The 15,294-nt window shown below is 39.5% G+C and overlaps 1 long non-coding RNA gene across 2 annotated transcripts in view; it reads right to left on the bottom strand.

Moving 5' to 3' along the window:
- The window catches only part of LOC107648800, a 12,981-nt gene extending 10,401 nt beyond the window's left edge, over positions 1-2,580 (bottom strand). For both annotated transcript variants that reach the window (XR_001622085.2, XR_002348858.1), the window contains exon 1: positions 2,569-2,580. This is a non-coding gene — a long non-coding RNA (uncharacterized LOC107648800). The remainder of the gene's footprint in view (positions 1-2,568) is intronic.

Genomic DNA, 15,294 nt, shown 5'->3' with positions numbered 1-15,294 from the left:
TTTGGGGGAAAGTATTGATTCAGGAATTTTTCTGTCAGCTGTTTCCATGTCCTTATGCTGGCCTTAGGTTGGTTATTTAACAACCTCTTAGCTTGATCTTTTACAGCAAATGGAAACAGTAATAGTCTGTAGACATCCTGATCTATTTCTTTATCATGTACTATGTCAGCAATTTGTAAAAATTGTGCCAGAAACCCTGTAGGTTCTTCCTGTGGAAGACCGGAATATTTAGATCTAAAATGTCATGAGATTCAAAATAAGTCTCTAAAAGTTGTTTAAATACTAAACTAGTAGCCTAGGTTTACAGAAAATGAGTAAACTATAGTAGATGGTATAGAGATCCACTTCTGGGACCCACTTGGTGTGTGCTGGGGCTGAGATTTAAGCAATTCACGTGCATAAGGCCATTTTGGGCGTTCAACGCCAGATTTGGATCCATTTCTGGCGTTGAACTCTAACTTTTAATCCTTTTCTGGCGCTGGACGCCAGAATTGGGCAGAGAACTAGCGTTGAACACCAGTTTATGTCGTCTATCCTTGAGCAAAGTATGGACTATTATATATTGCTGGAAAGCCTTGGATGTCTACATTCCAACTCAATTAGAAGCACGCCATTTCGAGTTCTGTAGCTCCAGAAAATCCACTTTGAGTGCAGGGAGGTCAGAATCCAACAGCATCAGCAGTCCTTTTTCAGCCTGAATCAGATTTTTGCTCAGCTCCCTCAATTTCAGCCAGAAAAATACCTGAAATTACAGAAAAATACACAACTCATAGTAAAGTCCAGAAATATGAATTTTTCCTAAAAACTAATGAAAATAAACTAAAAACTAACTAAAACATACTAAAAGCTATATGAAATTAACCCCAAAAAGCGTATAAAATATCCGCTCATCACTTACTCTCGGTTATTTTTAATTTGAATTTAAACTTTGATTGAGAGTTAGTTGTTGGTTTAGACTATACTTGTAACAAAGAAATTCTATTAAGAAATTCTAAAATAACACTAATTCTCACATCAAATTTTTGGCACCATTGCCGGGGAATGCAATTGGTGTCATGTTTTTTGTTGTTGTGAATATGTCCATAGTGTAAATAGCTTACTTTTTGGTTATTTAGTTGTCTTTGCTAGTAATTAGGATTTTGTTTCTTTTGGTTATTGATGTCTTTTACTTTTATTCTCTACTTTCTCTATGAGTTATCACCCTTGTTGCTTGGAGTTTAGTTGTGATCATATTATAGGGTGTGATGGATTCAAATTCGGATTGCATCATGGAGTGGGAGAATCAATTGAGGGAGGAACCAATTGCGTATAAGCAACACTCATGGTAACCACCTCCCCCATGTTACAATGAGCCAAACCCTCCCCAATGTGCATACCAAACCCAAAGATATGAACGGTACCCCTTACACAACCCTCAACCACCAAACCTTCAAGCACCACCCCATCCACCTTCATGGAATCCAAATGTTTATACACCTTGCCACCAACCATATGAACCATCACCTCCTTACACACCACCTTAATACCCTCACCTACATAACACACATTCCAACTATACAATCTTTCTCCCAACCATTGAACCTTCTTTTTCAACCCAATATGAAGTTCTCCAATCCTTGCCCCAAGAACAACAAGACCTTCAAACTTTTTTCCAAGAGCAAGAAGAATTTCAGAAGAAGCAAGGAGAGTTCATGGCTACCATATCCGAAGTGGTGAACCGCTTAGCCTTGCTACGCTCAAGCAATCAAGACATCTCCCTTGAGAAATGTGGAGGATCAACTAAGGGGTGTAGTGAGGAGGAGAACATGGAGGCTAAAAGAGAAGAAGTGAAGTTGAGGCTTGAGTCAAAAGAGGAGGAAGGTAAAACAATTGAACCTGAAGAGGTGAATAGAGAATTGAGGGATTTTGATCAAGAAGTGGAATTCCATCATCCATGATTTTTTGTCCACCTTGGTCAATCCCCTCAATGATCTTAATGAACCTCTCTCCTTTGAGTTTGAGAGAGATATGGAAGTAGAGTTCACACAACCTCCTAAGTTTGGATTGAATGATAGTAGAGAAAACTTAGAGGAGGTTGGTGAGGAAGGGCTAGAAAAAGGTGGTGAGGAAGAGGTAGACACCCAAGAAGTGGAAGTTTTCATGCAAGAGTTTAATAGGATGACTCCAACCCAATGGCAAATTGAGTGGGTAACAATATCCTCAATGAGCTTCATAGGTGATGCGTAGGTATCTCAGGTTAGTTTCACAAGCCTTTTTCGTTAGTTTTCATTTGGTTTCATGCACTTTCTTATGCAATAAGTAAGCTCTGGATGAAAAATGTATGCATATCTTGATTCAATCAAACATTGTTAATTATGTGCATTTTCATGAGATATATGCAAGATTTACTTGAATGCTATGAATGATGCAAAATCTTGTGATTATGGCAAGGCTTTGATGCATTTGTTTGGTTGATAATAGGTGAGGAGAAGTAGAGGAAAGGGCAAAGAAAAAGTAGAGAAGGCAAACATTGCCACAAACATTGGCTTAAGAAGCAAGGATGCAATGTTGGTGGCCAAGTTGGTCCACCAACATTGCCATAAACGTTGTGAAGAAGCAAGCAAGCAAGCAATGTTGGTGGCCAAGTTGGTCCACCAACATTGACACAAGTATTGGCTTAACGAGGAGATTGAGCAACGTTGGTAGCCATGTTGGCTCACCAACGTTGCTAAAAATGTTGCTACAAGAGAGGTGCAATGTTGGTGGCCAAAGTTGGCTCACTAACATTGATCACCAATGCTCCAAGGCCTAGCATGCAATGTTGGTGGCTCAAGGGTAGCTCACCAACGTTGCTGGCAACGCTGCAACAAAAGGGGTGGCCAACGTTGGTGGGATCGTTGGTGAACCAACGTTACCACCAATGTCTTCGATAAAATCTCAAGTTGGAGTTGGAAAATTTTGATGCGATGCGTACACGTGACTGACGCGTACGCGTGAAAGTGGAAAAATAGCAAGCCTCGCGTACGCATGAGCGACGCACACGCGCAAAATGGCGAAAAACCAGCTTTGACGCGTACGCGTGGGCTATGCGCACGCATGACCAAACGAACGTTGGTGCCACCAACGTTGAGCCCAACTTTAGTGGCAACATTCAAAGGGGCTTTTTCATGCAACGTTTGTTCTACCGTTTGTACACAAACGTCGCCCACCAACGCTAGCACCAACTTCAATTCAAAATGGCACCCAAGCAAGTATGAACGTTAGTTAATTAATGACCATGCCAACGTTACTAAAAGCCACTCCTAACTTGCTTCAACAAAGGCCAAAGTCCACATCCAAAGACTTAAAGATTGATTGGGAAAGTGTATAAATAGGATAGATTTTGAGTTAGAAAAGAGAAGGCTGGGAAACCTTGAAATCATTTACTTTGTACTTTTCTTTCGGTTTCATGTACTTTCTTTTCCTTTTTGTTTTGATTGAGAAATGATGAACAAAACCCCCATTTCATTAGGGGGAGGAGCTCTTTTGTAATAATAATGAATGAATGAACTTCTTCTTCTTCTCAATCTGATTGTGTAGCTATAGGATATCTTCTATGCTTATTGAGATTCACTCACTCCGGAAGGGGGTTTGAATCTATTGAATGCTTGTGTGAGCCTCGAAAGGGAAGTCATGGGCATTAGAATTAGAGCTATATCCTTCACAATTCTCTTGACCAACACTATTTGGGAGGAATTGAGGTCTTGAGAATTTGTGTGGCTTATGGATAAGAGAATGCACTTAACCTCTTCTCATGACAGTTAGATCAAGGAATTGGCAAGATTGATTGTGATTAGAGAGATTGGATTGCCTAGGAATTGGGATCCAATCAATTACAATTCGCCATAGATCTACTCATATGATTGAGAATAAAGTTGAGACCCATTTGATTCATGATGGAATATGATATCTCCAATCCCTAATGAATCTTTCTCTTTGATATTATTCACTTTGAGTTTATTGAATTTCCTTTAATTGCAATTGTTTACTGATTCCTTAGTTTTTCCAGCACCCAAGATCCCTGTACTTTTCATGCACTTTACGTTTCTATTGCCATTTACATTTGTGCTTTACTGTCTTGCAATTTAAGATTTAAGTCATTTACATTTCTTACTCTTTAAGTTTCAGCCCTTTACATTTCCCGTCATTTAAGTTTCTGTCATTTACTTTCCAGCATTTAATTCTCTAGTCCTTTACTTTTCAGCTTTTATATTTCTAGTCCTTTACATTTTGTTGCTTTACTTTCTATAATTTACTTTCTGCCCATTTAATTTCAGCAAACTCTTTCAATAATAGCTTGACTTGACTTATCACCCAACTAAAATTGCTTGATCCATCAATCTCTATGGGGATCGACCTCACTCTTGTGAGTTTTACTACTTGGTGCGACCTGGTATACTTGTCGGTGGTTAATGCTGATGTAATTTTTCTGTCATCAAGTTTTTGGCACCGTTGCCGGGGATTGATATAGATTGACAATGACTAAGTAGGTGATAGTTTCGATTAAGTATTTTCTTTTGTTTTCTTTCAAGCTTGCTAACTGTTTGAAACTTTGTGTCTACTAACTCTAACACTACTCTAGCAATAGAGTGTTCTGTTTTGCTCTTCGTTTGTTTGTGTTTGTGTATGCTAGGGGGAAGAAGAGGTGCATCCACCTCCTTTGATTCTGAACTAGAGAGAACCTTCTTGAGACTAAGAAGAGAGGCAAGAGGAATGGGAGTGATTGGAGAAGAAGATTCAGAAGAGGGAGACCAAGAGATGGAGGACAACCTCCATAATCCACATGAGCATGTGGCCAACAACAATGGCCAGTATCCAAGGAGAGTGTTAGCTTCCTATACCATCCCTAATCCAAGAAATTGTGGGAGCAGCATCCTTACTCCCAATGTCCATGACCATAATTTCGAGCTCAAACCACAACTCATCACTCTAGTTCAGAACAACTGCCAATATGGAGGAAGTGCTGCTGAAGATCCAAATCAACATCTCTCTGTTTTCTTGAGAATTTGTGATATAGTCAAAACCAATGGAATGCATCCTGATATTTACAAGCTGCTCCTATTCCCATTTTCTCTAAGGGACAAAGCCTCTCACTGGCTAGAAACCTTCCCAAAAGAAAGCATCACCAACTGGGAGGATTCGGTTAGTAAGTTCCTAGCCAAGTTCTACCCCCCTCAAAGAGTCATCAAGCTTAAAACGGATGTGCAAACTTTTAGACAACTTGAGGGAGAGTCATTATATGAAGCTTGGGAAAGGTACAAGGCATTGGTTAGAAGATGTCCTGAGGACATGTTTAGTGAGTGGGTCGAGCTCCAAAACTTATATGAAGGTCTATCCATGAAGGTAAGAAAGGCCTTGGACTACTCTTCAGGAGGATCATTGCAAATGATGAAGACTGCACAAGAAGCACATGACCTCATAGACATGGTTGCCAACAATCAATACTTCTATTCCTCGGAAAGACAAGCAGCTCCCAAAAGAGGCTTTTTGTGAGCTTGAAGGTGTAGATGCAATCCTAACTCAGAACAGGATTATGCACCAGCAACTTTAATAACAAATGGAGATGATGTCAAAGAGGATGGATGGATTGCAACTTGCTGGAGTGAGCACAACCAGCCAACCTCCAGTTGTGTGGGGGAAAAATGAGGAGAGCTATGAAGCATACAATGGTGAACAGCAGCATGAACAAGTTCAATACATGCGCAACCAAGGTTCTGGACAAAATGAATTCCATGGAGACACTTATAACCCCTCATGGAGAAACCATCGCAACCTGAAGTGAGGAGAAAACCAGAATTCATGGCAAAAAACTTCTAACCCAAACAACTTTTGCAACACAAACCACCAAAACCACCAACCCACTAAACATAATACATACAGAAAACCCCAAAAAATCCTCCCCTATCCACTTTCTATCCACCAAATAACCCCTCAACTAACCAAAATAACTTCCATCAACCATAAACATCCCACACTCAACCACAGCCACAACAAGAATCCCAAAGAATCTCCAACTTGGAGATGATGATGGAGAAACTGATAAAGATTCAAGAAATGGCCAACAAGAATTATGAATCCTCCATGAGGAATCTAGAAAGACAAATTGGACAATTGTCTAAGCAGCCAGCTGAAAGGCCAACCAATGCCTTGCTCAGTGATACAATTCCCAACTCCAAGGAGGAATGCAAGGCTATCCAACTTAGAAGTGGAAAGACATTGGAGAATGATAAAGTTGACAGCAAGGAAGGAACAAAGGATGAACAGAATGACCAAAAAGAGTCCAAGAAGAAGGAGAAACTACAAGCCTCAAAGAAGGGAGAGCAAGTCTTAGAGGAGCAACCATAAAAGATGAAAGAGGAGGTGAAGCCCTATGTCCCTCCACTACCATACCCTCAAAGGCTGCACAAAGAGATCAAGGACCAACAATTCTCCAAATTTCTGGAGATTTTTAAAATGGCACCCAAGCAAGTATGAACGTTAGTTAATTAATGACCATGCCAACGTTACTAAAAGCCACTCCTAACTTGCTTCAACAAAGGCCAAAGTCCACATCCAAAGACTTGAAGATTGATTGGGAAAGTGTATAAATAGGATAGATTTTGAGTTAGAAAAGAGAAGGCTGGGAAACCCTGAAATCATTTACTTTGTACTTTTCTTTCACTTTCATGTACTTTCTTTTCTTTTTTGTTTTGATTGAGCAATGATGAACTAAACTCCCATTTCATTAGGGGGAGGAGCTCTGTTGTAATCCTAATGAATGAATGAACTTCTTCTTCTTCTCAATCCGCTTGTGTAGCTATATGATATCTTCTATGCTTATTGAGATTCACTCACTCCGGAAGGGGGTTTGAATCTATTGAATGCTTGTGTGAGCCTCGGAAGGAGAATCATGGGCATTAGAATTGGAGCTATATCCTTCACAATTCTCTTGACCAACACTATTCGGGAGGAATTGACGTCTTGAGAATTTGTGTGGCTTATGGATAAGAGAATGCACTTAACCTCTTCTCATGACAATTAGATCAAGGAATTGGCAAGATTGGTTGTGATTAGAGAGATTGGGTTGCCAAGAAATTGGAATTCAATCAATTACAATCTACCATAGATCTACTCATATGATTGAGAATGACGTTGAGACCCTTTGATTCATGATGGATTATGATATCTCCAATCCCTAATGAATGTTTCTCTTTGATATTCTTCACTTTGAGTTTATTGAATTTCCTTTAATTGCAGTTGTTTACTGCTTCCTTAGTTTTTTCAGCACCTAAGATCCCTTTACTTTTCATGCACTTTACGTTTCTATTGCCATTTACATTTGTGCTTTACTGTCTTACAATTTAAGATTCAAGTCATTTACATTTCTTATTCTTTAAGTTTCAGTCCTTTACATTTTCTGTCATTTAAGTTTCTGTCATTTACTTTTCAGCATTTAATTCTCTAGTCCTTTACTTTTCAGCATTTATATTTCTAGTCCTTTACATTTTGTTGCTTTACTTTCTACAATTCACTTTCTGTCCATTTAATTTCACCAAACTCTTTTAATATTAACTTGATTAGACTTATCACCCAACTAAAATTACTTGATCCATCAATTCCTATGCTATCGACTTCACTCTTGTGAGTTTTATTATAACACCTCGAATTTTTTAAAAAAAATAAATAATTAAATAAAAATTTATGATTATTAAAATTTAATTTAATTATAATTTATTCTATTTGATAAGTGGATTTTTGGTTGGTTAAGAACTGTACTTGCAACGTATCTCTTATAACAATTTCTTAACTCGCCAATTTTCGCCACGTCAATATGCTATTAAGGAAAGCAAAGGAAAGGAATGAAACAAAACGTGGCTGCATGTACGTATATTATATATATATATATATATAAAGCATGACACCTAATTATCTTTGATCTAATTAATCATCATCTATCTCACCCAATCATTTTCTAATATGACCGAATCCAAAGAAGAAGAAAAAAGAGAAACCGAGTGAGAGAGACACCGTCGTAATGAAAGAAAATCGTAAAAATTTTCCAAGCTTCCGACCTCGATTTCTTGTGATCTGTGACTCCAATTAAAAGTCTAATTTGGTAAAAATGTTCGTATCCTTCTCTTCTATACGTTGGCATTACTTTTGTCCGGTAGAAATTGACGGTGACGTAACTCTTCTTCTCCTTGAATTCGGCCAATTGAAATTCTTGGAGGCATAGACGACTTCTGACATTTTCTTCTTCAGCAGCTCAGTCAGAAAGCTTCTCCAAAATTTACGTTGATTCTGATTTCGTACGAAGGTAGAGGATTTTATTTTGAAATTAACTGTTTTAAACTATGAATACCATGGAAGTCTAATGGGTATTTGTAAATAGTTTATGATTGTTTGGAATGACTGAATGATAAGTTTGAGTTGTGTTTGTGACTGAAAGGTCAGTATTATTTGAAAATCTTTGATATATAATTTTAATTACTAAAAATAATTTTCTGAAATTTTCTATAAAACTGAAACGCGAAATCGAATTAAAGGCTCAATATTAAATAGTAAATATGAAAAACAGGTCAGTAACACCTCACTTTTGGTACGATCATGACGTGCTGAAAGTTAGGGTGTTACATTATGGTATCAGAGCAGTTCATTCCTGTTAGAGCCTTGGAAATGAACTGACTATGCTTCACTGCATACTCTGAGTGTCTGTCATGCAATAGGACTTGTCCTAATGACAAAAGTTTGAGTTAAAAATAATTTTCTGAAATTTTCTATAAAACTGAAACGCGAAATCGAATTAAAGGCTCAATATTAAATAGTAAATATGAAAAACAGGTCAGTAACGCCTCACTTTTGGTACGATCATGACGTGCTGAAAATTAGGGTGTTACATTTACTACTTGGTGCGACCCAGTATACTTGTCGGTGGTTAATGCGGATGTAATTTTTCCGTCATCAGTAGGTCCACATCAATTTGCTATTTTGAAGACGGATCAGCAAATTAAGGTGCTTCTTGGAATGCTCAACAATGAAGATGTAGGTGTTGGTTGCCAAAGGAATTAAAGGCATAAGTGGTGCAAAGTTCGATTAGGAGGAATCCCACTTTCATTTGGGTTCTTCAAAGAAAAATTGGGAGGTTGTCCATCCAAGCACAAGAGCAAAGATCAACAAGGGGATGACCAGGAAACCAAAGTGTGGGATTCGGGTATACATTTCTACAACCGACAATCTTGGGTACCAATTGCTTTCTTAAGGTTGCTTGAGAGCTTGATGTACTTCATTTGGGATTCGGGAGGATTTTAGAAGAGAAAGAATGGTTGGTAACTCAAGGATGGATGGAAGCACAAGCCTCCTTGATGTGAGTTTCAACCAAAAGTCTAACTTAAGAACTTTAAACCAAAGTGCTAGGTGGGAAACACCCTACCATGGTAATATCTTTCTAACCCTTCCCTCTTTTAGCTTTTGTTTCTTGAATAATTACCTATCTTGCTAAGTAGTTTAGTTGCATTTTGGTATTTACTAGGTAATTTTAGCAGAATAATATGTTTTTGAGATTTCAAAATGCTTTGTGGTTTGAAAAAACTGTTTTGGAAGTCATGTTGGATCCTTAGAGGCATTAAAAATTTTATAGAAATAGGGCGGTGTGCATATGCACAACCTGTGCCCACCCACACTTTCTCCAGATTTTGACATCTATGTGTACGCACAGACTGTGCGCAGACTGTGCGTACGCTTACTCATCAGCACCCCTTCTGTTGGGAGCTTTTGAACATGCTTGTGCGCGCGGACCCCAAATTTTTTTCCCTTGTGCGTACGCATAGAACTTGTGTGTACGCACACATGATCCTTATGCCCTGTTGAAAAAGGAAAAGTCTTCTGTCTGCGCACACACTTCTTGATTCCCTTCCTGTCTGGAACTCTCGCACACCTTTGTGTATCCGCATCCCTGTTTTCTCACCTTTTGTGCGTACACACGGACCTGTATGCGTACGCACAAGCGTCTATCTAGGCAGCAATTTGAAACAGAAGCCAGTCGCGCCAGAGCTCCCCCATCCCCACCCATCTCTTCTTCCGGCGACCCCGCCACCGCCGGCGTTGCAACTGCCGTGCCACCATCCCTCTCTCATAGACGAAATAGAAGTAATAAGTAATATGAATTACGGGGTTTTAGAATGTTAGGAGTTACGTTGTAAGGATTCGTTTTAAAGTATACCCTTCATTCGTCCTACACGAACACGCTCCATCTCTTCTTTCATTATCCTCATTGGGATTCTTGCTCTGGACCTTCTCCGAATATGCTTTGATTATTTTCCAATGAAACCGTATTGTTTCTGTGAACCTTTGTTTCCAATCAACTAAGTGTGGGAGGTTGATAAACCACTATTTTATGGTTTATATTGTATTTAATTGTGCGGTTTTATCAAAACTTTACCCATTTATTCATTTGATTAGCATGCATTTATAATTCCTTCCTAAAAATACTTCATGGTTGAAAACTTGGTTCCTAGAGACTTTTAATTATGTATTTTAATTCTCATTCCATTTGATGCCGTGATCTGTGTGTTAAGTGTTTCAGGCTTTATAGGGCATGAATGACTTGGAGATTGGAAAGGAGGCTTGCAAAAATGGAAGGAACACAAGAAATTGAGGAGATGACCAGTGAGAAGTGACGCGGACGCATGGCTCACGCAACCGCGTGGATTGAAAACTACACAAGTGACGCGAAGGCGTGGACGACGCGCATGCGTGGCTAGGCAAAACGCTGGATGACGCGAATGCCTGGATGACGCGATCGCGTGACGTGCGCGATCTACAAAATCTACAGAATTCGCTGGGGGCGATTTTGGGCCCTGTTTTGACCCAGTTTTCGGCCCAGAAAAGCATATTAGAGCCAGAGAACATGCAGAGACTAGACAACAACATTCATTCCGCATAATTTTAGTTAGATCTGATTTTACTCCTCCTCTAGGTTTTCTATCTACACATTCATAGTTCTTAGGATTTTGATTTTATTGCTTTTTGGACTGGGATATTGAGAAGAGTTATTACTTCCGTCAGGATTTCGTCATTCTAGGTTGTTTCCTTACTTGTCACTTACTCTTCCATATCCTTCATTTACTCAGAATTATTATTGGATTATTTTTAGAATTTATTAATACAAGAACTATTTTTATTTTTAATTGATCCTTTTGATTATTATTTATCATGTCTTTCAATATTTTCTTTTCTTATTTCATGGATTTTACAAACATAATGAGCGAGTAGTTCCATAACTTGATTGGGAGTTGATTGAAAGGAGAATCTTGAGATGGATGTTCAAGAGTAAAATTATAGTTGGGTTTCGCGTTGGGTCGCCCTCTAATCACTGACACTAGTTCTTCCCAAGGGAGAGGATTAGAACTGGTGAATAGAAACTGACTTCCAACTTGCTTAACTTTCCTTTATCTGGTAAAGGATAACTGAGCAGGCAACCTTTAATTATCACTTTATCTTGAGAGAACTCCATCAAGGATAGGGCTTCCAACTAATCTACTCCCGGTCAAGGTTTTTATTTAAATTACATAAATTCTCTGATTTAATTTCCTGTTTATCAACTAAACCATTTTTAGAAAATATCTGATTAATAAAATAGCACATCGTTCTGCAACTCGTTGGGAGACGACCTGGGATTCATACTCCCAGTATTTTAATTTTAATTTTGTGACAACCCTTCTAAATTGATAAGTGAATTTTTGGTTGGTTAAGAACTGTACTTGCAACGTATCTCTTATAACAATTTCTTAACTCGCCAATTTCCGCCACGTCAATTTTTGGCGCCGTTGCCGGGGAATTGCAATAGAGTGTTGATTTATTGATTGGAATTTATTTATTTGCATCTCATTTTATTTTTGTTACTATGAACTGCATGTTTCTTTCATTAAATGACACGTTCACTTCCTGATCCAAGCTTGCCAGTATTTGATCCTGAGATTGAAAGAATTATTTCACGTATAAGGCAAGCTCTGCGTCGGTTAGTCCTCTCCGAGGGCGAATTTGAAACATCACTTGAGGAAGAAACAAGCCCCCGTTCTACTGATTCGGTTGATTTACGTGCAGGTGACATGGCAGCACCTAGGAGAGTTACTATCCAGGAGGCTGGAGTCCCTGATTTCACACTGCAACCGTTTCAAGCGCATCACCCAGCGGTGGCTACAGACTTTGAAATAAAGACTGCACTGCTCAATTTGATGCCTAAATTTCGTGGCTTACCCGCTCAAGAGCCTATCAAGCACCTTAGGGATTTCCAAGCAGCCTGTTCTACTGTCCGGCGCGATGGTGCGGATGAAACTTCTATTTTGTTAAAAGCTTTCCCATTCTCTCTTGAGGGAAAGGCGAGAGAGTGGTACTACACTCAACCAGCAGCAACTGTTTCTGACTGGGATACGCTTAGAAGAGAATTTTTTAAAAAATTCTTCCCAGCTGAAGTTACTGATAAACTGAGGAAGGACATTTCCATGATTGTTCAGGACGAATCTGAGACTCTCTATGAATACTGGGAGCACTTCAACAACCTTTTGGAAGCATGTCCCCACCATATGATTGACAAGATAGTGTTGCTCGGCTACATCACACAGGGCATGAGGCCCCAAGATAAGACCACATTGGAAAGTGCTAGCAATGGGTCTATGAAAAAGTACAAGACCACTGATGAGGCATGGCAATTGATCAGCGACTTGGCTGAGTCTACAAGAAATCACAGGCAGAAACAAGGCCGTTCAAAAGCTGTTGCAGAGGTATCTTCTAGCAAAGAGACTACTGCTCTGACTCAGAGTATATGTGAGATGACCAACTTACTGAAGCAGATGCAGTTGAGTCAACAACAAGCGCAGCAGAGCCAATAGTTAGTTCCATAGAGAGTGTGCGGGATCTGTGCTGATTATAGCCATTATACTGATGAATGTCCACAACTCCAGCAGGAAGACAACACTGTGGCAGCCACTCATAACTTTTATGACCGCCCCAACCAAGGATACAATCAAGGAGGCAGCTACAACCATGGGTGGCAGGACAATTCCAACCAAGGTTGGAGGGATAATTCCAACCAGAATTGGAGAGACAACAATAACAGAGGAGGCAGAGACAATCAAGGAAATCAGAGGTGGAATAATAACAACAATAGGCAGTAGAACCAGAACCATCCTTACAGAGCACCTCACTTAAAGCAATCCCAAGCACCATAGCACAACCAACAGCAGACCTCTCAGATCACTTATCCCTTTTCATCTTCTAATGATGAGTTACTACAATCTATTGATTGTAGACAGCAGGCCATGGAAAACAACCTTACTTCTACTCTAAATGGTCTGAACTCTACCTTGCAAGCTCTTATCTCTCAAATTGGATCACTAAATAACTCCAACAACCATCCTTTGAGCTCTAGTGGAATCCCCTCTCAACCATTGCCCAATCCAAAGGGTGGCATCAATGCCATCACCCTAAGGTCCGGAACCACACTGTAACAGAGGAATCAGGAGGAGCCAAATCCACTAGAACACGCCTCAACTGAAGAGGTGGTGGAAGTAGAGGATGCTGAAGAGGAAGAGGACATACAGGACATGGTTGAAGAAGAAGAAGTTCAACCACAGAAAGAAGCACCAAAGGATGCAGGCGCTGTAGAAAACATCCTTCCTATTCCATTTTCACAAATTTCAAGGAAGCCCAGGAAGCAGATGGAACTTGACCCCAAAATGGTAGAGATATTCAAAAAGGTTAAGGTAACTGTTCCCCATTTTGATGTTATTCAGTAGGTACCTAAATATGCAAAGTTTCTAAAAGATTTATGCATACATAAAGACAAAATTAATAAATTAGAAACTATTCCTTTAGGTAGTTCTATATCTGTTTTAATGGGAGGTATACCTGAAAAGTATAGTGATCCAGGTCCATGTATGGTTAATTGTACTATTAGTAGTGTGATATTTTCTGACTGCATGTGTGATCTAGGAGTATGTGTTAGTATAATACCTTTGTCTATATATGATACTTTGAGGCTCCCTCCCTTAAAAAGGTCGGCAGCTCATTTTGTATTAGCAGATAAAAGCATTATTACAGTGGTTGGAGTTGCTGAAGATGTATTAATGAGCATTAAGGGACTCACATTTTCCATTGATTTCTATATTCTGGGAATGCCCCCTAATGACTCAGGAAGGCCATCATCAATCCTGCTTGGAAGACCATTCCTGAAGACTTCAAAGTTTAAGCTGGACGCATTTTTCGGAACTTATTCCTTTGAAATAGATGGCAGAATAGTGAAATTCAGTTTAAATGGGGCTATGAAGCACCCTCCGGATGACCTTTCTATCTCCCAGTGTGACATCATAGATGAAACCGTGGCTGAAGTTCACCAAGAGGAGTTAGAAGAGAAGTACACAGGACAAGGTCCAAGTGTGGGGACACTCTTGGAGGACAATAAGGGCACTTTGCCATTTTCACCAGCCCCAGATAATTCAGAGCCTGACCATGAGCAGAAATTGGAATTAAAGCCCCTCCCTCCACACCTCAAGTATGCTTACCTTGAGGACAAGCAGAGATTTCCAGTAATTATTGCAAGGGAACTCACTCCCCAACAAGAAGAACAGCTACTCAATGTGCTGAGGAAACACAAGAAAGCAATTGGATGGAGCCTAGCAGATATAGTAGGCATCAACCCTCAAGTTTGTGAGCATAGAATATTCCTAGAAGAGGGAGAAAAGCCTGTCCGTCAACCTCAGAGAAGACTGAATCCTACCATCTTAGAAGTTGTCAAGAAAGAAGTGACCGGGCTACTTGAAGCAGATATCATTTACCCCATCTCAGATAGCGAATGGGTTAGTCCAGTACAAGTGGTGCCCAAGAAGTCTGGAATCACAACAGTAAGAAATGAGCATGGAGAGCTTCTGACAACTAGAGTGCAGAATTCATGGAGAGATTGCAATGACTATAGGCGTCTTAACCAAGCCACTCGCAAGGATCATTACCCCTTGCCATTCATTGATCAGATGCTTGATCGCCTGTCAAGTAAATCCCACTATTGCTTTTTAGATGGTTATACAGGCTATTTTCAAATCCATATAGCTCCTGAAGATCAGGAAAAGACTACTTTCACCTGTCCTCTTGGCACTTATGCTTATAAGAGAATGCCCTTTGGCTTGTGCAATGCACCAGCTACTTTCCAAAGGTGTATGATGAGTCTTTTCTCTGACCTTATTGAGGACTGTATGGAAGTTTTTATGGATGATTTTAGCATTTATGGTGATTCATTTAGCCTTTGCT

Source organism: Arachis ipaensis, chromosome B06 (assembly GCF_000816755.2).
Source record: "Arachis ipaensis cultivar K30076 chromosome B06, Araip1.1, whole genome shotgun sequence".
In the NCBI taxonomy this organism is placed as follows: Eukaryota; Viridiplantae; Streptophyta; class Magnoliopsida; order Fabales; family Fabaceae; genus Arachis; species Arachis ipaensis.
This window is presented reverse-complemented; position numbering and strand designations above follow the sequence as displayed.